This window comes from Protopterus annectens, chromosome 8.part1, assembly GCF_019279795.1.
Source record: "Protopterus annectens isolate FY-2018-M chromosome 8.part1, PAN1.0, whole genome shotgun sequence".
Classification (NCBI taxonomy): Eukaryota; Metazoa; Chordata; order Ceratodontiformes; family Protopteridae; genus Protopterus; species Protopterus annectens.
In genome coordinates this window covers 208,893,158-208,918,875 of record NC_056742.1, presented here as the reverse complement: position 1 = coordinate 208,918,875, position 25,718 = coordinate 208,893,158, and positions in this window count along the sequence as shown.

The following is a 25,718-nucleotide window of genomic DNA, read 5'->3' as shown; positions in this document are numbered from 1 at the left end:
TATAATGCATTCCTCCATACACAGACACTGAAACACACACAAAACATCCGGAACTGGCATGGATGGAGATGTAACACTACCACCATTCTAAATCACACTACAGCAGTACACAGTTACAAAATGCGCAACAGTGATTACTGGGCTATCATTTTCCAAGAGGTGTACTTCTAGGTGAGTGACATCAGCAGCCTTGACAAAGCAGAGTATTTGTATTGTACAGTGTGTGAGTAGCTTAAAAATCATTGCTGTCTACTCAATCAGACACATACACACAGTTGCCAGGTCTGGGGATCAAACACCTGCCTAACTAGTATATCACACTGCAGCAATACATAGTTACAGAACGCACTACGGCAATTACTGGGCTTTCACTTTTCCAGATGTGTACTTCTAGGTGAGTGACATCAGCAGCCTTGCCAAAGTAGAGTATTTTTATTGAATGGAGTGTGAGTCACCTAAAAAGCATTGCTTTCTACTCAGTCAGACACATACACAGTTGCCAGGTCTGGGGTTTGAACACTTACCAAACTAGTTTAGCACACTACAGCAGTACACAGTAACAGAATGCGCTACAGTGATTACAGGGCTATCATTTTCTCAGAGGTGTACTTCTAGGTGAGTGACATCAGCAGCCTTGCCAAAATTGAATAGATGTATTGCATGGAGTGTGAGTAGCCTAACAAGCATTTCCCCCTACACATTCAGAGGCAGACAGGCAAACACACAAACACACACTGACACAATTGACAGGTCTGGAGTTAGTACTACTACCTAACTACTCTGTCACTACAGCAGTACGCAGTTATGGGATGTGCCATGCATATTACTGAGCTATAGCTCTCCCAAAGGTGTAATTCACATTGGATAACATCAGCAGACTTGTCATACTACTGCTATGGGGAGGGCAGTGTGTGTATGTGCCATACCCCATTTATGTAGGGGTTGACATGCCACATGCGGGCACACACGGGTTCATATGTCACAGGTGTGTGTATACAGCTACTAGATGGCTACTTCCTTGTACAGTCTTGTTGCAAAGCTGCCATGTACACCACATAGTCTGTCATGCTAACAGGTACTGGTGGCTAGTATCCACAGTGGTTTACATCCACCTCATGTGTTGGGGGCCATTTGCTGTGTGCCAGTTGGAACAGGCCTGCATGGCTCCTTGTCACAGTCACCCTCTTGCACACATCTATGCCTGTGTACCTGTGGCTTATTATAGTTTGTTGTCCTTACATATTTGTCTGTATTCCTATCCACTGAGTGTGCAAGGCAGGAGTGGTGCATACTGACATGTGTCCGCACTGAGAACTGCAATTTCCAGATATGTCTGGTCCACTGGTGTTTGAAGACATGGCCTTCATGTGTTTAAGTGTGTGAGCATGCCCAGTATGACCTCTCAGTATGTTGTTGACTGACATTGCCTTCATTCCTCTTAGTGTGTGAACATGCCCAGTATGACCTCTCAGTATGTTGTTGACTGACACTGCCTTCATTACTCTAAGTGTGTGAGCATGCCCAGTATGGCCATCTGTGTTGCATGTGTGGATCACGTCCAGGTAGTTCATACTGTGGTGCTGACCTTTGTGTTGTACACCAACAGGTAGCATGCTGTGTCTGCAGGGTATCCATCGGTCATTTGCCATTGACTGTTGCAACATTTCTGCATAGCGGGTGGGGGGATACCTGACTGTTTCTACTGTTCTACACAGGTGTGGGGGGAGGCACACCTGACTGTTACTCTAAATGTACATTGGATGGGGGGGTGCACCTGATACTTGTACACATTTGCTAGGACTGAACTGGTATGTCAGATACTCCATTTCAGTCTGTAGTCTTACCTATCCTGCTGGTTAGGGATTACCAGTGTAGTACAGATCTTAGCTTTGTTTACCTACATATCAGTTTCTGACTTCCTAGCCTTCACAACTTACATCCGATTGCCTGGCCTGCTGTGGTCTGTCTGTGTAGGCCAGGGGGAGGGGTTACCCATAGGGCACATTCAGAGGCCAAAGTACAGCATTTGTTTGTGTTAGTCATCACCTGTCCTGCTGGCTCAGACTGTTGTTGGGTATGTGATCCTTCCTTACTGGCATGTGTGGCTCTTATGGACACCCCTGTCACTTATGCCATTTCCTGCAGTGGGTTTTGCCATGCTGTGTAGTACTGACTACTATGGTGACTCCAGTATGTGTTACAGATCTCATTATGCCACTACGGGTGTCTACTGTCTGCTGCCTTGACATCTGGCCACCCAATTCCCCTGCATGTTCACATCCATACCATAACTACAAGTTAAAACACTTTCTACTCCATTTGGCAATTGGTAGGTTGATTGACTTACCTTGAGGGTGTGCCGGACTTGAGGATTGGGCTGAAGGGCTGCCTATGTTGGATGCACATAGTACACTCCCTATACATGGTTGGGCAAAGGTAGTGTCATGTTTGGCATCCCTTTTACTGTCTGTGTGAGTCAGAAAGAGGTGTAATTCCCTGGGCCTCTACTGTGTCAGTGCATATGCTATACATTGCCTCTTTGCCAAGGCCAGGGTATACTGGGCACGCCCTCTTCTGCCTATTGGGGCAGGCTCAAGTTGTTCCTCCTCCAAGTCACTCTGTACCTGTACAGGCCTTGGCATTGGTGTGGGGGGGGGCTGTGTGGCCCTACCCCATGCTGTTCCTGCTGCAGCTGTTTGCACAGGATTATATTGTGTACCATAACACATACCATTACTATTTGAGTGCATGTAGCTGGTGAATACTGTAGAGCTCAACCGGATGTGTCCATACACCAGAACCGTAACCTGAACATACCAAGCACACGCTCTACTATATAAATTCTACAAAAATACCGAACTCCGAATACAGCAGTAATCCCAATGCTTGTTTATTTAAATCATAAAATACTTCCGAAACTGTGTAAAAAGTACTGGCAAGTTCTTCACTCAGCAGTTAACATGAATGAAATACACACTCTAAAATACAATAAATTAAAGCGCTTTTCATCCGGATCTTATCCAGACTTCTTCAGACAAGACAGTTAAAATACTCAAGTACCATTTAAATAAGCTCACCTGATACTGGTGGCCAATCCGGTACTAGTGGATCGATTTAAAAAAATTTTTAAAAGCAGTACTCATTCATATTCATATCATCACACACCACGTAAACAGCTTATAAAATGCCCCAGAAAAAAACAAGTTTGCTCCCACAGTGTCTATAACCTTTTGTACTACATCCATAATACTTTATATAATGTCATTTAATATTTCACAGTGAATTACAACTGGTGTATTACTTAAAGAACCAACGGTAGTGTCTACCCTTCACATACAGGTCACAATGTCTACCAACATAATATCAGTGGAAATAAATCATTTTGTCTTTCATTTATTTGTGCTAGTACATGCTCTATTATATGTCTGGCCTGTGCGTGTGCCTCATCATGGCATTGTTGTTCAGGTGTGTGTGCATTTCTGATGGGTGTCATCAGCCACGGCTCCAGTGGGTACCCAGCATCCCCTACTAGGTGACCGTAGGCGATGTGCACATCAGAAAATCTGTGGTACAGCTGTGTCAGTTGCCATATGTGTGAATCATCATAACTTCCAAGGCAGCCAGCACACCCACAATGCCCTGGGCATCACTTATGACCTGGCAGTTGATGGAGGGGATGCCCCTGCAGTTGATGTAGGCCTTACCCTGCTCACCGGGTGGTGCTTTGATGCATAAGTGCATGAAGTCTATAGCACTCACTACCCCAGGGTAGTTAGCTATTTGGTGGAAGAGACGCATATTGCGGGTCAATGACTCATGTGTGTTGAGGAAATATACGTGCTCACTGGCATGTGCTGACATGGCATCCAGGAACTGGTGGAATACTCTGGATGCTGATGCCTGTGAGATGCCCATGTTATCCCCAGTTGTGGTTTGGGAGGTACCTGTGGCTAGTATACCTAGGCCTACACATACCTTGGTATCCACTGGGATGGGTTCCCCTTGGCCAGTATGGTGTGTCAGGTGTGGCCTGCACAGCTGAACGATTTGCTGTTGGAGGTCTATGTCCACCCTATAGCTTTCCACTATCTCCAGCTCATGTAGCCCCTGGTAGGTTACCCTGGGTCTGTACACTCTTCTCTGTCTCATCACTGTGGGTTGTTCAGCAGCATTGACATCCTCACCACCCTCATTCTCTTGCACATGTTGTTCTATGTTGCCTGCTGCAGCCCTTCTCATTTTGTAAGTTTGTTTTTAAAATTTCCCCACTTGTATTCACCGGTGGTGTACAGTGTGGAAAAACCAGGGGGGTAGGTGTTTGCTTGGTTTATAGTGGTGTTCTGGGCTGGTCTGGTCTGCTGCCTGTGTGATTAGCTGATTCTGATACATTTCACCTGGCTGCTCAGCTAGTTCTCCTTGATTAACTTCCTACTGCTGTTTTCCCTTCCCACTGTCTCCCTGTATAGGCCTGTGTGCGCGCTGCGCAGACAGAGTGCTCATATGTGCACAGAGCTGCTATTTCCTTGTTTAACTTCCTACTTCTTCCTGTGAAACCCAGTGCACAGTGCGCACACCCGCTTACATTTTGTAAGGAGTGATAGGCAGTTAGGACACACCACTAGTTTAGCTGTGCTACACTAGGAGCAGTCCCAAGCCACAGGGCTCCAAACCACTTACAGTATGCCTGACACACCCACCCATGATGTCACCTATGTCCTAGTCTTGCACCCAGCTATGTTTACTCTTAAACTCTTGGGACCTGCCTCACACACTGGGAAAATCTGTGATTCACTATGCTTCCCCTCATTTGCATAGGATTGCCTGCTAATGCATAGTTACATGTCCCACACTGGGCCTCCCCCCTTAGCAACTATTACTCACTGGCCAGGTTGTCTTATGCCTCCCATTGACTTGCATGGCTAAATACTGCTTTTAGTTAAAATGCTTATTTTAGGTTTATTTTATTACTTTCCCCCCGATCCCGTTTGAGCGCCGTTGTCCTATGCTTAAACAGGCAAGATCAGCGAAAGGAATATAAAAGTTATTTTTTTTTTTCATTTTTACACACTTTGTATTGTCAGTGGCTTTCTACTTGCCATTGCCATGCTTCACCACTGATATGCAGTCTTTATTTGGAGCTGTCATAGCTCCATTTTGTAGTTTGCAGAAACTTACTCTGTTTCTAACCGGGTACATTTCTGCAGACTGTACTCATCCTGCACTGACACCTTCCTGCTTCCTGGACTGCAGATTACCCTCATTTGCATGTTTTTCATCTGTAAATGAGGGTAATTTGCATACGGGGGCTTGGTCTGTGCAGAATTAGTCTAAGAGCTCACGTGCACGTCCCGGGAGCTCGTTCCTGGATTGCACATTGGCCATATTGCCGAAAATAGCTCTTAGACTAATCCTGCACGCTATAACTGGCTTTGTAAATCTGGGGGATATATATATATATATATATATATATATATATATATATATATATATATATATATATATTATATGTGTGTGTGTATATATGTATATAGCTATAAATATAGATATGAATATATATATATATATATATATATATATATATATATATATATATATATATAGTTATAGATATATAATATGGATTTATATACACACTTATCTCCCTCCAGACACATTCCTTATATGTATAAAGATGAAGTTCTGCTTACAAATATGTTTATGATTACTTAGAACTTTTTGCTTACATATACATTATCTTTGAATTCGCACATACATTTCTTCTTGCATTTAGCTGCATTGATGTAACATATAGTTATATTTCTCTAGAGATGTTTGCTTGCTGTGTGAATTAAGTTGAAAAAATAAATGTTAAAATATTTAATATTGAACTCTGTCCTTCACACTCCAACCTGGTCAACTAATTTGGCCAGCTGAACAGGCCTGCACATGTCCCAGTTATCATGCCTGTACCGAGACTTTGGCCCTAACAGAGTGACCCCTGTGAAGATTGACAAGTGCTCACCAAGCTGCTGCCATCCCTGGCACTTTTAGTTTTCTGCGGTTATGATTCCTATAAGACGTAAGCCGTAAACTCAGTCTGCTTATCAGACCAGCTTAGAATGTGGCCTTGTGCCTTAACTCGGGCTGTCATCATTAAAAGTGCCAAAGCCAAAGTGAGGAATGTAACTGTAGGTATGTTTTTCAGAGAGTGGGAACATCACCATACCCAACTCATGTAGCCGTGTTAGAGCTTTACCCATTAAAGTACTATTTTTTATGAAGTTCGGTTTACCAATTCCATTGTAAAAGAGACCGGTGTGCGTTTATATGTATCTATATGTATGTCTTACATATATATATATATATATATATATATATATATATATATATATATCACAGAACTTGACCCAACAAACACCAATGTAATATCCAAAAAGCAATAAACCCAAAGATGGAGAAAAATGGCAGCAGCAATAAATCCACATAAGTAAATCCACAGGAAAAGATCCATGTAAAATGTTAATAGTGCTGGATAAAACACAGAACTTATTTTTATTTTTATTTATACATCATGTACTATTTGGAGCGTATTGCTTTAAGCTGCTACATGAAATGATATGTAACATAAGCTGCTACAGGAAATGATGTGTAACATAAGCTGCTACAGGAAATGATGTGTATAAAAGCCAGCTGGCTTTTTCTGTTTTTATAACGTCTGAGGAAGCGGTTTACCCGCGAAAGTGCTTACGTATTAAAAGCTTTTTGGAAGTTTTGTGTCTTATCCAGCAAGTTTCTTGGAAGTTCTGTGTTTTATCCAGCACTATTAACGTTTTATGTGGATCTTTTCCTGTGGATTTACTTCTGTGGATTTATTGCTGCTGCCATTTTTCTCCATCTTTGGGTTTATTGCTTTTTGGATATATATATATATATATATATATATATATATATATATATAGATAGATATGGATCTATATATCAAAAACAAAATGCCAAAACCATGAGTCTTAAAATTTCAAGACCATAAGAATCAAATGTTACAGGCACAAGCATTTTAAAACATCGCACCACACATTAACAAAATGTATAACATCAAATACAAAAGCTGCAGAATACACTGACATATAATTCATAGCTTCATAGATTAGTACTAGGCTAACTGCCCTCGGGGACCATTTTAAGCCTAGCCAATTACCCCATGTGAGAATCAAACCCTGCACCTTGTGTTTCTAAGGTAAGCCCCTTAACCATTACGCCAACCTCCCACCCCATTTCATGGGTATAAACCCTGCTGATGACTCTCCTGCACATTACCAAATGAATCCACCAATGAAAATAATATGTTACTAACACTGCTGTTCACTTAGGGATCAGGAATGTCCATCCTATATTTTGTTTTTCTTGAATGTTTGGTCTGGTGCTGTGATTGCTGGAATACTCTGGTGTTAGAATTCATGTTCCCAGTTGTTAAGGAAATGCATACCAACTGACAAGAATCAAAGAATGAACAGAAATGTTATTAATACATTATTGCCAATGGCAGAGTCACATGGTGACATGCAAGAGTGTCATGCTGACTATGGGTTATACCTGTGAATTACTTGTATTCTGCAGCCTTTGGAAATTATATACATTTCTTTAATGCGTTGTGCATTGTTTTAAATGTTCATGCTTGTAACATTTCGTTCTTATGGTCTCGGTGCTTGAACATTTATGGCTTTGATATTTTGTTATACAGGCCCATTTATCTATCTAACTATATATATATATATATATATATACATATATACATATATATATATATATATATATATATATATATATATATATATATATATATATATTTAGGTCCCCTACCATAAACAAACTCTACAACAGAAGGAGAAAACTGATGCGGAATAAGGTGAAGTCCGAAGACTGGAAAAACTCCCTTATCTGCCTCAACAAAAAGTAGAGATCGCTCATCAACTCCTCTAAAGCTAGGTTTGAAAACAGAATTGAGTAACACTGCTGTAAAATTAAATAAATAAATTAAAGATAAAAGGAGCTGTCTAACTAACAGTGCAAGTAGACCATGCACCACACAGCACAGCCTGCACAAAGCACTGCAGGCATTAGCTATCCTCTGTGTTTTTTATAATGAGGAAGCACTAACTTGAATGCCATGCTTCATAGTTTTAGACTAGACACTGATCTTTAACTGTGCAGCCATATACTCTACACAACCAGGCTGCATGGGTCCCCTTACAACTACTGCACTAAGCCAATCAGGAATTCAAGTAAAACATAGCTCAAACAGTAAACGCAATAAAAAACAATGAACTGAGTAGCTCAGCAATTTAATAGTCCGAAAACAAAACTTTCAGGTTAAAAACCCTTCATCAGTGTTAACATCACATCCTACTACAAACCAATTTATACAGATTCAGTTAAGTCACAGCAAATAACATTCACCAATTCATCTTAAAGGAATACTAAAACTTTAAAAGGACTCTAAAAAGATTTTTGCAAAACATACGTATTAAAGTGCAATAAACAACAATTAATGTAAACAGTTTTGTCTCTGTTTTAAAACAGGTTTTAACGGTACCATTTGATTTAAGCTGGGTGTTTGATCTGCAGATAAAAAAATAATCCATTTACATTCACTCAGTTCTAACTTGTTATTTATGTCCCCCCGTCTACTGCTTTTACTTACAGTGGCAATGACCTTAAACATAAAACTATGTCCTGAATCAGTTTTATATATATGCTTAGCTAAAGCATTTGTTAAAATTCTGCATCTAATATCAGAATTATGTTCGATTATTCTGTTTTTTAGCCTTCTATTCGATTTTCCTACATAGAAACAGGTACATTGTTTGCATGTGGCTAGATAGACTATGTTGATGGTATTACAAGTTGCAGCACATTTAAAATCAAACCTCCTTCCAGTTAGTGTGTTAAAATGACTCACATCTTTATCAATAAAATTGCAACAGCAGCAATTATAACATGTAAAAGTACCATACTTGTTTTTTATCGGGTTAAGATGTTCCTTAAAATTTTTATAACACAGCTGTTGCTTGAGATTTATATTATTTCTATAGGCAAATCTAGGTACAGAACCAATAAGCTTCCTTAATTCTTGTAAAGCTTGTAGTACGGACGAATTATCAGAAACCATTTTTTGTATATGTGGAGTGGTTTTATTATATGTTGTTACATATTGTAAATATGTATGAGCAACAGGGGCAGGAAGTACTTAATCAATGTTATCACTTCTATTTCTAAAGTATGGACTAGCGTCATTATCACGTAACCCAACAACTTCATTATAATGTAAAGAAAGCATACTAGCATCATAACCTCTGTCTATAAATAGTTTTATCATTTCTTCTATTTGTTGTTGAAAAAGATCAATGTCAGTATTCTGCCTACTTAGGCGTATCATTTGGGATTTAACTATCCCTTTAAAGACATGGGGGCATGCATACTTCTCTTATGCAAATACTTATTGCCATGTATTGGCTTACTATATACAGTGGTATGCATATTAGTATTGTCATAGCAAAGTGTTACATCTAGAAAGTTAACCCTTTCTGGTGAACAAACAATTGAAAATTCCAAGAATTGAGTACTTTTGTTTGGATATTCAAAATATCCATCTAGTTCTTGCCTGTTGCCTTTCCAAATAAAAAACACATCATCCACAAAACACTTAATAAAGCAGATCTTATCAGATAAATGTATTGCATTATTAAAGATTGTTTCACATTCCCAATAATTCAAAACCAGTGTTGCATAAGTATTAGCCACCGAGGTCCCCATAGCTATTCTGGATACCTGGTTGCAGTACTTATTATTAAATGTAAATATATTATTTTCAAGGACAACCTCAAGTAGCTCGCAAATAGTTTCAACCTGACATCCCTGTAATAGGCTCTTTTCACATAACAGCCTTCTAATTGTTGTTACCCCATACTGATTGGGAGTTACGGTGAAAAGGGATTTGATATCCATTGCAAATATAATAAAGTCAGATACATTTCTACCATAAAACCACAAAATCAAACCAGTCAAAAAATCTGGAGTGTCCTTGATGTAACTTTTCACATGTTTCAAATAAGGGGAGAGAGTGTGCTGCAAGTAAATGGAAATAGGCTCAGTGAGCCAACCAGGCGTAGAACACATTTAACAGTGTGTATTTTACAAAGTTAAGAGGTGTTATGGAGGTACAGAGTAACATAAGAGGTAATATTATATTTCCATGCAGGAGTGAGAATAACAGGTAATAGAATGACATGAGAAAAATCAACCTTTTGCAGGAGTATCTAGTAAGCCCAATAATATACTTGTTTTATATTACCATTTTAACAGAAAGAGCAGAAAAAGAAGGCATTTTGAAAGAGTTAAGGAATAATCACGGTATTGGATTTAAAGGTCTAGTGTTTGTGAATGCCCTATCTGCATTTGTGCAACATGAGGGAATCTGTAAAGGTTGTTGAAAAATTAGTAAGGTAGTGCAAGGTGAATATGAAAATGTTCATAGGTTAGTACTAGGCTAACTACTCTTATGGGCCATTTTAAGCCTAGACAATTACCCCATGTCAGAATCAAACCCTGCACCTTGTGTTTCTAAGGTAAGCACCTTAGCCATTATGCCAAGAAGAGCAAATGTATTTCAGTTAGTAAGGCTGGTATACAAAGTGGATCTAGAGCAATGGATGGATTTATTAAAATGTTAGATATTTGGGTTGGTGTAAATCAAATGTATGAAAAGAACTGGAAGAAAGCAAGGAAGGTGGGAGGAAGAGCAGAAAAGTGGAAAAAATGGAAAATGCAGAAAAGGAAGAGAGTGTTTTCTTTTAAAATATTTGCATTGAAATTGATTATTTCACACAGTTACTATGTCTTGAATTAAACTCAGTGGCAGATACATTACCAAATTTTGTATGTTATATGATATGGTGATGAACATTAAAACCAGTCCAAGCAGATGTTTTCTGTCAGGGAACTGATGATTTTAGATACAGTGACATTTGTAAGAGGAAGTATGGTTTAGGGAAGTATATGTCCCAATCCTGCAAGACAATTGAGGTGGAGATGGATGGGGAAAATGTAAAATAAAATATCAGAAAAGAAGGCTTGATATGAAATAATATAAAAACAAGAAGAATATACAGGACTGTATTGAATCATCATTCTCCAATAAACTGACTGTTCGATATAGCAAACCTTAGTTTATCAAATGTGAACCAACTAATGATCCACATAAAAACATGCCCTCGTACCCCCATTATATAAATTATATCCATTGATAGCATTACAGTGAAGAAAAATCAAATTCCCTTATCTCCCTCTGAACAGTCTCATAGAATACACATGGAGATGCAAACTCTGGCTGTATAAGTAAATTGAACAGGAAAGGTTGGCTTACATTAATAAAACTGCATAAGCTCCACACATTCAATAAATTGCATGCATCAGTGTAAAACACTTTCAAGGTGAAAGTAGAATTTTCACTATCATGACATGATCATTGAGTTAGCCATTAGAGAAGTGACACTGAGGTAAGGACATTTTAGGGGCTACTGCAGTATGCCTGCATAAAAACTGGGTGAAAATAGATCTGTTAATAGCTGCTTACTAAGAAGGAGCATATTGAAGTAGCAGCTCATCATAGGCACACAGCAAAAGGCTGCACCATTTTGTCTGTTTGTCTTCTACAAAGGTTTAACAGTAGCACAATTGAAATAGAACTCAATGCCCTCTGGTCTTTGTCAGAAAAAAATAATTAAAATGTGTATGCCAACTAATGAACCACTTATACTCAAAAAATTTTAAGGTCCAGTACCCCGGTTTGCTGCTTTGTAACCATTGTAGATGCCAGACAGGTGTGACATTATGTCAGGATAAATATTATTGTTTATAGTAGAGAAAGCTGCATCTGTTGGCACCTGATAGCTTGATATTTTGGGGCATTGCTAAATTACTTTTCCTGTATGAGGATATCCATAACATTCTGACTTTAACTGTCATACTAAGGGGTTGCCATTCTGTGATACTGCAGATGTGATTTTATTAATAAATTCATGTTATTTGCAGAAGCCATTCTGTGTACTGCATACTATTATCTTTGTTAAATGTCAGTCATGTTTACAAAATCTCATTTGAAATTTAATAACTGTGTGTGTAGTACATGATGTTTTATATACAAGTATGGTTATTAACAAATGAAAAAATATATTTCTTTAACTAGGGCTTACTGCCAAAATTGTGTCAATATTGTCAATAATTTTACCAGGGACATTTCAAAGAATTCTTTGCAGTATACTTTACAATCATTTTGTGGAAGTTATTCAAATACAGCAGCTAGAAACAATTTTGACTGATTTTGTTTTGGAAACAACATGTATTGTAAAAATCATCATCTAGACGTATTTGATAACTACCATCCTCTGTGCATAAAATTAAGGAATTACCTATAACATTGCATAGCCAATGGTGTGCTACATGGTACATAATGACAACGGTTTTCAGTATTATTTCATACTGGGGTAGTAATTAGAAATTATCAATTTCAATAGTATGTGCCTGGTTTAACAGGATGGATCCTGTCTTTTAAATATTGTTGCAGCTGCTGTCACACCAGCTTAGGCTATAGGATCTGAGTTACCAGGAATCTACTCAAGAAACAAAACAAACAAAAAATAAAATTAAAAAAAAAAAAAAAACGAATGCATTGCCATAAAAAAAAATTATAGTCAGTGCATTGCTGAAGAGTAATGTTGATGCTATTAGGTAAGAGTATGGTTTAGTTTCAAATATGGCTTACAGCAACTTAAGAAATGCTACCTTCATGCACAATATATTTTTTACTGTGCATGTTATGAAACTTGTGAGATGAATGATGCAGTCATAGGTTATCTAAATTTGGGTAAGAAAAAAAGTATGACTAGGATTAAAAAAGGGCTACTGCCCATGATAAGCCCTAGCATGGCTGCTTTCCCTCTGGAGGTGGCTTTTTCTGATTCAGAGACAGGCCCCCTGAAGTGATTCTAGAAGGTCTGTAGAATCATCACAGTGAGCACTCACCTCGTCTGTGCTACTTTCTAATGAGGCATTGTATGGAAGTGGCCTTTGCTAACTATCCTTGGCTTTATAACAGAAATGTCTGCGTAAAGGCATTCATGGTACCTAGTGGTTCAGAGAATCGCTCAGCTGTGAAAATTAGCATATGCATCTATCTATCTGTCTATCTATCTATTTCTTCATTTGACATTTGTTAACTGGGTTAGTCCAACTGAGTCAAAAGCCCATTTTAAGTGGAGATGCAAGGAGAAAAGCTCCAGTACATTAAAAGAAATTATGAACATACATTTAAGATAAAAAATAAACAGTAAGAGGCTGGTAACACGATGGAAACAAAGTTGAGATATAAGTTGTTACAAAGCATGGCAAGTACAATGAAATACAAAACTGAAACATAACTTAAGGCATATGTTGTTGCATAGCATGGAAGAAATAGAAAATTGAAACGTACATTTTTACATAGTTTGTAGCAGAGAATGAAACATAAATTGCAGTACAGGTTGATATAGCTCATATTTGAGTGAAGTAGAGCTATCTATGTTAATGAACATGGTCAGTAACCTTTGGTCCCTCCATTGTAGTTAACGGGGAGACCATGTTAAAGGTATGATCAGGTAAGTGTCTGCAGAAAGGTAGGTGTGAGTAGAGTTGTTAATGTGTGTTTGTGTATGAAGCAGCATGTATATATATCTGTACAGGATAGGTAAAGTAGCTGTGTGACTGTCTTTGTGTGTGTGTGTGTGTGTGTGTGTGTGTGTGTGTGTGTGTGTGTGTGTGTGTGTGTGTGTGTGTGTGTGTGTGTGTGTGAATATGAGGGATTGGATGAGTATGTCTGTGATTGTTATTGAGAGGTGGGAGGAGCAGATTTATGATGAGTATCTCTTTTATGGGTGTGAGACTGTCTGTGAATGTGTGTGCATGTGTATGTGTGTGTGTGTGTGTGTGTGTGTGTGTGTGTGTGTGTGTGTGTGTCTCAGAGGGGGGTTGGTATACCTCTAAACTCCCTTAGACTAAAGAGCAAGTTGTGCAATGCAGGAGAGGATGGGACATTTTAAAAGTTATTATTACAAAGATTGCCAGTATGAAATACATACAGAGGAATGCTAGATACTAGGGTCAGTCTTTAATATCACTCAACACTTAAAAGTTTATAGTCAAAAAGGCTTTGCAGCACAAAAGATGCAGGGCATATGGGGGACACTAAAAATGAGGGACAATCTTGAATATTACTCTTATTTCTTAAAATATTAATAGAACAACACATTTTACAGAGCCAAAGATGCACTGGGGACACTAGACACTAGGGGCAGTCAGTAGATATCACCCTAAGTCACTTTAAGTTAAAGGAATGGGTCTGGGAATGAAGTAAGCGGAATCTAAAGGCTGCACATTTGGCACAGGAAGAAGCTCATTAACAAGTTAGAGTTGCAGTACCCTGCACTGACAACTTAACAGAAGAGAAGCTATTGCATCAGAATGTGTTCTCTGAACAATAAGAAGAATGAAGCTTGAATACCTTGCATTACTGATTGGCTGCCATAGTCAATGTAGTATGAGCGGTAGAGAAAAAATAAGTGGCTACATCAGTAATATCCTGTAATCCTGTAATCTCAAGGACAGGTAAGAGGTATGTGTAGGTGCGTGTTGGTGTGGGGGGGGGGGCTGCATGTGACTGAATGTGTGCATGTTCATGGAAGAGTGAATGAGGGGGAGTATGTGATATAATGGATTCATGGGCCACCAGTGATGATTACTGTAGCAAAGTGCCGATTAGCACTAGCAGTACCACCACATAAGTCAGAAGACTGTGCAGATTAGGTAATAATTAAATATTTTCTCTTTGCTGCTAACATGTCTTTTACTCCTATTTCCTACAACTGATTAAACTGCTGCCTTTGGCTGAAACAGTTTTTACAAGCACATGGAACACTTTCTGAATCCAAGCCTATGTATAGTTTGTTTTTCCAAGAGTTCAGTCATGGTAATTTGAACTTTAACAGTCTGACCACAAAGTGATGGATTGTTTTATATGTTCAATAGTTTGGAAAGCATCCTCATATAAAAGTTATCATTGAAGGACAATATAGTACAGAGGGCTAAGCCTATGATATGTCAAAAACCATCATCTAAAAGATTTGAGTTCTGTCCAGCAGTTCCATGGTTACTATTTTGCCCTAGTAATGATGGGTTAAGGTTTCCGGGTCACCCTTTCAGGAAATGTGTGTTATCTTGACCTTTAGTTATTGTTTGTTTGTTTAGACTTTCATGTCTTTCACTTGTTTTTTGAGGTAGTGTTATACATACTTTATTTTCCCCAGTCTTCAAAGATATGTTACTTTAATTGTCCACTGAAAATTGTTCAAATATATGGCTATCATAAGAATGCCCTGATATTGAACCAACACAGTCTCCTTAAAAATATATATATTTATTTATTTAGCCTTTTTGTATTATTATTTTTGTGAGTGAGACACCTAGACTACTATGCCTAATCTACTTGCAAATAAAGAAAATAATATAAAACATAATATGGCTCCCTATTGCAATGTCAGCACTCACAATTTCAAGTACTGACAAGCCAAAAAAAAAAAAAGACTGAAAACTCATAAGCAGCCTGCACCCCTCCATGAATGGGGCAAGCCACCTCCCCATCTTCTATATATGCAAACTACAAGATCACCATACCTCAGAGAGAAGGGAATATTCTGAGAAATGGCATCACAGACTTGATATATATATATATATATATATATATATATATATATATATATATATATATATATATATATATCTCAGTCCATTCTTTTGATCATTCAGTCTCTGCATTTTGTGACTCACTCTAGTGAGTCCTGACATTTCAAATGATTACCATATAATACTGCAGTATTAGCTAATGGTCTTCAAACAGAAGCATGGTCAGGCAACAAACATAGTGCTGTCTAGAGATAACAGACAGTAGAGTACAAGTGTAGAAAGCTAAGCAGGATGTCTGTGTGCATGTAAAATCAGCAGTGAAAAAAGCATCCCAGGGACAGTGAGACTGAAAACTGGTATGGCCTGCCAACCAAATGAATTTTACAGTCAGTTTAAAGGTTTACAAAGAGGACCCATTACAGTTATGGGACTGTGTGTAAATATAGAGTAACAGTTGCTGTAGGTAGTGATCGGCACTTTTATTTGGGAAGCTACAAGAGATGTACCTCATTATCAGAGGATGAAATGTTACTCATCATAGCCCATGAGTGGAGGCAGTACCCCTGTGCTTGATGTGGCTGATAAGGGACCCATGCTGGATACAGTTGCACTAATTCTGGTGGAGGTATTAAGTCATTCATCTTCAAATCTTAAGAGAACATAGTACAGGGAAGTTCATTACTAAAGGATCCCCATTCTACACAAGGTGTGAAAAAGCAATAAGGGAAAGAAACAGCCTTGGTTCAGTCAGGAGTAATAGCGACAGACTATAGGGTTTCTTTGCAGAGAAAACAGGGAAGGGACAATATCCAAGTCCTTTGAAAACAATTCAGTTTATTCAGTATGTCACTATGCCATTGGAGCTGGCACTTAAAGTAACAGGGAAGTTCAGACAAATGTATTAGCTACTGGAACAGATGAGGCTTTAAGAATGGTTACACATTGCAGATTTAACAAGGAAACATGCTTTATTTGAGAAAGTGTCTTTTCAGTGAATCCCAATCCATTGACTTACTGAGCATGTTGCTATCAGCTTTATTTATTTTACATGATGGCAAATTCCCTATATCCAATGCAGAGGCATTTTCTTCTCTGCAACCCTTCTAACTAATATATGTAACGAGGAGGAGTCAGTCCTTTAAATTAAACTGCAGCAGGTTCTCTAATCACACGTCAAAAGACCCAAGTTCAGTGTATCAGAGTTAATTGAAAAGTGACCTAAACAAATAAATAAATATCCTCCTTATATCCAATATACCTAACAGGACAACATCAGAAAAGAATGCATTTAGTGAAAATCAATAGTGTATAGTTTATCAGATCTTTGACTTCTCCTGGACAACCTGGAAGCATATCTCTCATATTCACAGAATGTCTAGATTTTTGTCTCATATTTTTGGTTTGTTCCTTGGTTCTCCGGTTCGATTCTCAGCTGGGGTGCCTTCTGTGCGGAGTCTGCATGTCCTCCCTGTGGTCACATGGGTTTCGTCCAGGTGAACATGCTGTAGGTGGATTGGACACTCTAAATCGGCCCTAGGTGTGAGTGTGTGTGTGCCTTCTGTGGAAGGTTGGGTGCCGGGCTAGCAACTCAACACCGTAAAACTCCACTGCCAATCATGAGCAGACAGGTGATCTGCTGTGGTGACCCCTAACCAGGAAAAAGCCAAAAGAAGAAGATTTTTGGTTTGTTCCTCATAAAATATGTGGTTTTCTGACAAGTCATGGAGAATTTACTGTAATAAATAAGGAAATATATTTGACTTTTAGACTTCATACCCTTCAAAAGTGCATGTTAAAAGAAATTATGTTATTCTAGCTACTTTCTAAGTGTATAAGAGCAATACTTACAATCTTTTCCTATCTATGGGGCTTTATCTTCCCCATTATTTTAGCCTTTTTTCAGATTTCTTGTGCTAAGAATTTGAGTGGTTTGGCTGGAATCCTTATATTGCATATGCATTAATAACAAAGATGTTTTTGTTTTTTACTTTAATAAGGCTATGACTATGAACAATTCCCATCATATGTGTCCATTTTAAATGTTTCAGCTTGATGATACATCAGAATTTAGAAACATCTAACTTTGTGAAGAATAACTATTCCACTAGATAGATAAGTTTATTATACTGACAACATAAAACTAGCTCTTATGCAATGGCAGATAGTTTTTTTAGAAGGCATGTCAGGAGCCTAGGGTCCCTCTCATTAGAAAGGAAAACATACAGTTTCATCAAAACAATGCAATTCTAGGATATACAGTTAGATCTGACAGATCTGAATAGAGGAATTGCTTTAGGAATGATTGGAAGATAAGTAACCTGCATGTGTTTTTTTAACTTGGCAATCAGACTCTGCTAGTGAAGTAAGACACAAGCATTCACTTACTGGGCAATACATGCAGGGGAAAGAAGTTAAGAAAGAAATGCAAGTGGGATAGAATTCAGGGTGGTACAAGAAAGGGAGTTGAAGCTTGTGTCATTTTCCAAAAAATTGCATGTTTTCCCTAGAATAAAGATTATGACTATTCAGATTGTAGATATCCTTATTTATAATGATGAGGATTACAAAATAAGCAGATATTTTAAAAGGAACTAGTACATGAGGCTCTGGCCACCAGTCTGTGAAGGGAAGTGATGACTGAATCATACTTGAAGTTGATGACAACCAGGTCAGTAGTGTTACTTGGGGGGAATAGGGTAAGAAACAATACAGTGTTCTTTGTGCTAAAATAACACTGCACAATGAACTTTCTTACAAGTTGTATTGCAATTGCAGATGAACAGGAAGACTGATTAGACAACTGGTGTTGAAGGTACTACAGATTCATACTTCTTTCAGAGTAAGGCATCTTTTAAGCATCATAAATGACATAATTATCTCATTTGTCTTCTTTTAAGTTTTGCTGATTCTACTCACTGGCCCAAGGGTAAAGAAGATACCACACCTGATTCCAAATGATTTGCTCTCAGTGTAAGTGACCACTTATACTGACAGAGAAGGTATTTTGGGAACTGGCCCTCAGTGTAAGCCTGTTTATACATAGGCCACACAATGAAGTATGTCATGTACATTGACAGCAAGTCCTTTAGAATCAGGAATTTTGTCCACTATCTCCAGTTTTATATGGAACAGGGAGAAGACAGTCTTATCTGCCAATCCAGTACTCTTAGTATAAGGAACTATTTAAGCTCACTAATTTGTGACAATGATTCTGGGTGCTCCGGGCACAATAATATGGATGGGTGTAGGATGAGTTATAAGAGGGGCAATGCAGGTTATAATGGAGCAACAATGCAAGACAGAAATAATTCATTTGGCCTGCAGGTTACAGACTACCTTCCCTATCATGTATTGATATCAAAGTGTAACCAAAGGGAAAGAAATAGATGGATCCTAAATGAAAAGCCAGCACTGGTAGAGTTTTTATTAGAATCTAGAACAAAAACTGCTGTTAAAAAAGGGGTAGTTAGTAGGGCATCTAACATATTGCAGGATAACTATAGGAATCAAATCAGAGGATGTTAGAAATGATTGGGAAGAGAGACTGGATAAGCAATTCACACACACAAAAATAAATAAATAAATAAATAAATAAATAAATAAATAATGAGAGATTAAATTCATGGATCCCAAATATGCTATAAAGTCTAGATTTAGGATCTTTGTTTGGAAGTGTTTGCATAAGCATTTTCATACCCTCAGTAGATTCCAAAGATTTTTCCTCAGATAGATTGCAAATATTGATGGTGTGATGCGGAAGAAACAGATAATTTGCAGCATATTTTTTTTAGTGTAATGAGTTGGCAGACTTTTAAAAATCCATGCAGACCGAATCTGACATAAATTAGGTCTAACTAAGGAAATTATTGTTTTGAGCTGTGATACACAATTGACATTGCCTAAACATAGTAAGGCCTTGCTGAGTTTAATTATGGTGGCTGCCAAACAAGAAATCACTAGAAAATGGAAATCAGAGTCTAAACCAACTGCACTAAAAGTAGTAACTATAGTAACAGAGAGAAAAGAAATGGAAGTGGTATCGTTAGAAAATGGTAGGAGCAAATTACATATAAAAATAGAAATTGTGGGAACAATACATGCAGAATAATATTTAGGAGGAGGAGTGAGTTTTAAGGGAAGGCAGGAATTGACTGAGCTAGGTAATATTTGACTGGCAATGACTACAGAGAAGATTATAACTGATGTATAATCCTTGCAATTGAAAACACGTCAATATGGTTTGTTTTTATTTATATAAACTTATGTTTACCTGTGTCATAAGTGATAAGTCAATAAAGATATTTCTTGTAAAAAAATGCAAGACAATGACATAAACAGATGAACCATGCCAAATTCTATAATTTGGGACACCTTATCATAAAAAACAGAAACATATGCCCAGCTCAGAGATAGGTGATTTCACCAAAAAGATGGTACTAAATCCGACCAAAAAAAATGAATACTGACAGATGCCTTCCTTGAACTTGCTGTCGAAGAAGAAGATGTCATTGGATTCTTAGGTAGTATTGGAATTGACAATACTTGACTATAAGGTATAGTATCTTTAACCTTTGTGAAAAATATGCAAAGATTTCAAAAATCTGATAGGTAGATCTGGTGTATCAGATCATGGTTATCTAACAAAATATTTAGCAAAATTTCTTACAATCTGTCTTAAATGATTACTAAAATTGATAAGATTCAGAATACAGAACACTGCTGATGTTTTGTCTCCCTACTGAAATGTCAGCACTCAAAATGAATAGTGCAGAAAAGCTAAAAAAAAAGACAGAAGACACAGAGAAGAGTGAATCTCAGAAATCACTTTTCTTCTTTCTTCTTCTTGAAACTTCTTTTTGCAAGGGGGCAATCACCCCCCCCCCCCATTTCCCCTGATCATATATATGTGCCAACTCTGAGATAACCATACCTTGGAGAAAATGGAATATTCTGAGAAAATGGCATCTCGGACATTAGTATATCTAATTCTGTTCTTTTGGCCACTCAACCTCATTTCAAATGGATACCAAAGTTTTACAGCTTATGTAGGATGTTCCGTTCTTCCTGCCCTTCCATTTCTAACCTAGTCTCCTACTAGAACCCCACTGTCACCTCCATACTTCCATCAAACACCTCCTTGACATATATAAACCCAATAAAAATATAGGAAAGTCCCTCTACAAATACCCTGTTGAACATGCTTGGAACTCATTCACTCAAAACATAAGAAGCATTCATCAAAAACACCTGTTCAAAAAAGAACTTGACAGTTTTTCTTCAAAGTACATAGCCTTGCCCTTGCATAACCTCCACTTGATCTAGCATCTTCTCTTCTCATCTTTAACTCCTTTTTCCTATTCTGCTCTTTACTTCCTTGTAAAAACAAGAAAAGCAATGGACAAAGTACACTCCAAGCAATATCAAAAGTAATGATACTGTAGTTTAATAAAGTAAGGTTAGTGCTTTTGTGCAGGTCAGTGCCTGCATTTCTTCAGTTTTTCCTCAGTTTGTCTTTTCTTTTTGATTTGTATACTTTACTTCCTTGCAGTTGCCTACAAGGAAGTAAAGTATACAAATCAAAAGGAATAGACAAACTGAGGAAAAAATTGAATGCCGCAGTGGTACAGCAGTAGCATTGTTACCTCACAGCAAGAGGTTCTCCCGTTCGATTCTCGGCATGGCTTGGGAGTGACTTTTGTGTGGAGTCTGCATGTCCTCCCCTTGGTTGGGTAGCATTCAAAAGACATGCGTGTGTAAATGGGCGTGCCTTTGTTGAAGGTTGGGCATCGAGCTGACACCTCAGTGTTTCGTAAAAATCTACTGCCAATCATTAGCGGACCGGAGATCCGCTATGGCGACCCCTTACTGGGAAAAAGCCGAAAGACAAACAACTTCCTTGTAGTTGCCTCATATATCTTTATACCTCCCTCTCCCCTCACTTCCATTGCATATATATTCATATATATCTTTAAAAAAACTGATTGAATGGTTTATCTATTTGTATGTACTTCATGTGCTAAATTCTCTAAACCTGTCAATTGTTATTTAACCTACTCTATATACTGATATTCTCTAACTGTTGATTTTCTTATTATGTTATATTATTACAGGACAGCGCAGTGGTGCAGCAGTAGCATTGTCACCTCACAGCAAGAGGTTCTCCGATTCAATTCTCAGCTGGGGTGCCTTCTGTGTGGAATCTGCATGTCCTCCCTGCATTCATGTGAGTTTGCTCTGGTTTCCTCCCACGTTATAAAGACATGCATAGGGAGCCTTTCTTCCCGGGCCTCTGCTGAAAATTGGCTTCGTTCCAAGTCGGACTTTCCCAGTTAACAAATGTTAGATAAAAAAAAAAATGGTTCATGGTGGTTTTCATTTTTTACTCTTATTTTTTATTTGATTTTTATTGTAAAAATATGTAATACTTCTGGAGCTTTTCTCCTCAGGTCTCCACTGAAAATGGGCCCCTAGTTCAGTTGGACTAACCCAGTTAACAGATGTCAATAAATAAATAAAGAAAGAAATAAATACAGGATGAATGTACTTGTATGTACTGAGTGTAAAATCACTTTGTACTAATACACCACAATGGGCAGGCTTTCAGACATTAGAATCAGTTACATAGAGCACCTACACTCTTGGTTCAAATACCTTTTTACTGTGTTTAGCAGAATATGTATTGACACTAAAAATATAGTTTAATCATAAATGCTATTAGCATGTTAATGTTTTGGCAATGGGTACATCATTTGAAACTATTTCTGCTAACTTGTTTATGGGATACATTGACGAAATGTTAATTTACAATTGCTATGAACATGTAGCTTGAATATCTGGATGATTGCTGGTTGATTTGAACATCTGAACTTATTGATTTTAAAGAATTTGTCACTTACATGAATGAGAATAATTGGGGGCTTGAGAATGTAATAGGATAGCAACAAAAGTCTATTTCTTCTCTGGATGTTATGGTCGCTAAGCAATGTGACAGTACTGTAGATTCAACTCTTTATTGAAAACATTTGCATAAAAGTTCCCTTCTCTCAGTTATTAGTTGTCATCCTTCAAATATAAATAACAATATACCCCTACAATATATCTTACTGACAAATGTAAACAAAGAAAGTACAGCAATAGATAAAAATTATTTTATTTATTTTAGTTTATTTATTTATTTTACAGGACCAATCACAATATCAGTAGATTGCCAGGCACCCAGTATTACTGCTGCACAGGTTAAAACAGCACTGTCCAAGGCCAAGAATACAGCTTCTATGGGACCCGACAATATCCCTGGCTGTGTTTTACATGAACTACAGAGTGAACTGGCACCTCAGCTATGTGCCCTGTTCAATCACAGCCTCACCTCAGGCTTTGTCCCTACCGAATGGCGCACTGCTACAGTCATCCCTCTCCACAAAGGAGGAGCGACTACAGACCCTGGGAACTATCGCCCATTAGCCTGACAAGTCTGATATGCAAAACTATGGAACGCATCATCATGGACCTAATAAACAAAGATATAGGGAACCTCCAAACTCTGTATCTCACACAGTTTGGTTTTGTGAAGGGTAGGTCATGCCTGTGCAACCTGGTCAACTTCTTTGAGTCAGTTGACAGAGCTGTGGATGAAGGCAAGGTGGTTCATACAGCCTACCTTGATCTAGCCAAGGCCTTTGATACCATCCCCACTCAGGAATCATAGAAAAACTCACTAAGCTAGGCATCAAAGCCTATATCACTAGGTGAGTTGCAAATTGGCTCACAGATAGAACCCACAGTGTGAAAGTAGCTGACTGCAAGTTAGGCCGTCGACCAGTCACGAGTGGAGTCCCACAGGGTTTGGTGCTGGGTCCTCTTCTGTTTGTTATCTACTTCTCTAAAGTCCAGGCCAACATAAAGGGACTCTGGCTGACAAAGTTCACAGATGATTGCAAGTTGGGAGCCATAATTAACTGCCCAAGTGATGTTGACATCCGACAGAAAGGCCTCACTGAGACCAATGACTGGTGTCAGAACCATGGCCTTAATCTCAATGCCAAAAAATGTGTCGTCATCCCATTTGGGAAAATCCAGTTCCCATGAATTACCACATCGATGGTAGTCCACTGAACACATAAGGTATCATAAGAGATGTGGGAACACAGGTTGACAGCAACCTCTCTTTTGACCACCACATTGCCACTATGGTCAGAAAGTCCTTCTGTGTGGCACATCTCATTACTAAGGGTTTTGCATCCAGGAAGAAAGAGGTCACTGTCTCCCTCTACTCTTCCCTCATTCGGCCAATCATCAACTACAATGCCCCATTTGGCATGTACCTCACTAGACACCTACAACAACTGGAGAGGCCACAAAAATACCTCACAAAGAGGATCTTAGGCCTTAAACACTTGTATATGGACAGACTCAAAAAACTCCAACTATTCTCTGTCTCATATCACCTACTTAGGGGTGATCACTGCTTGACTTGCAAAGCCATGTCTGACCCAGCTCTGTTAGAAATGCTACATCTAAAGAAATCCCAGTCCCTCCGCACTACATGCTCCAGAGACCTCAACCTCATTACCAGAAACAACAGAACCAGCTGGAGGAACAGGTTCATAACCCACAGACTGCCCATGCTATGGAATACACTTCCCATACATGTCAAGCAGAGTGCCTCACTGGCCCTCTTCAAGAGAAATCTTGATGAATGGATGGGAAATAGAAAATTCACCCCGGGGAATCACTCCAGTGGCTCTACTTAACAGAGGCACTGGGAACTAAGGTTGGGTGGCACAATGCCAGGGTAATCCTATAGGCTAGACTTGTGAAGACTCCAGGGCCATTAGCCTAGTACACATCTATGAACCTATGAACCTATTTGTTTACTGGGAAAGTCTGAATGGACACAGGTCCTCTTCAGAGGAGTCCCTGGGAGAAAAGCACCAACTACAGTGAGTAAGTATTCTATCAATCTGTTATGTTTACATAATGTTTACATACATACATACATATATAGTTTTTAACAGTGAAAAAGTTAGCTATAGCCGTATATATTTAAACATTATTAATAATTACAGATTTAGTGTGATATGCAGATTCACAGGATTAAAAGCTGAGGAGGAAGTACAAATAAATATAGTAGGTGGGTGAGGGTAATATGAAAGAGAGTGGAGAAGGAAGAAGTCTATTAGTGGGGAACTACTAAGCTGGCTGAGAGAGAGAGGGAGTTGTTAGCGAGGAGTAGGTAGTAGAATGATTAAGCAGGGTTTTTCGAAAAACGGAGCCAGGTTGCTGATGGTTGATTTTAGGCTATGGATGTTAAGAATGTTAGTATAGTAAGGTGGGGAGTAGGGCTAATAAATGTAGGATAGAGAAGGGAAGAGGTATATTAGAGGGAGTAACAGAGTACTTACTGTGAGAGTGAGGAGTGATAATAGAGTAAATATAGGAGATTAATGGGGTTGTCACAGTTACAGAGTCAGGATTGCTGTAGGTGGGATTTTAAGGCCGTTTTGAAGGAGGTAGAGGAAGTTGTGGCTGAGATATTGAGGGAAGGCTGTTCCACAGCTTGGCAACACCATTGTTATAAAGGGAATTACCTGCTGAATTATTGGCTTTGGTCACATATAATAGGAGTTTTTGATTGGATCACAGCACTCTAGATTTGGTGCTTGGGTGAAGTAGGTTTTGTAGAGCAGGTTTTTTTTTCAGGGTAGTGAAGTAGTTTGTGGGTTAGTGTAAGTTGATTATAAAGAATAAGTTTTGGTAGTTCCAGCCAATTAAGTGTATTAATGGGGGTGCAGTGGTGTGTTCTGTGAGGTAAATTGGTTGCAAATTTAGCAATTTTATTATAACATGTTTGCAGCTTGGAGAGGTCGGATTTTCTGGGATTGGTGAATATAGGTGAGGCGTACCGAAGAGTGGCGATGAGATTGATACGTGCAATAGTGGCTTTGGTGGAGTCTGTTAGGAACTGTTTGTTC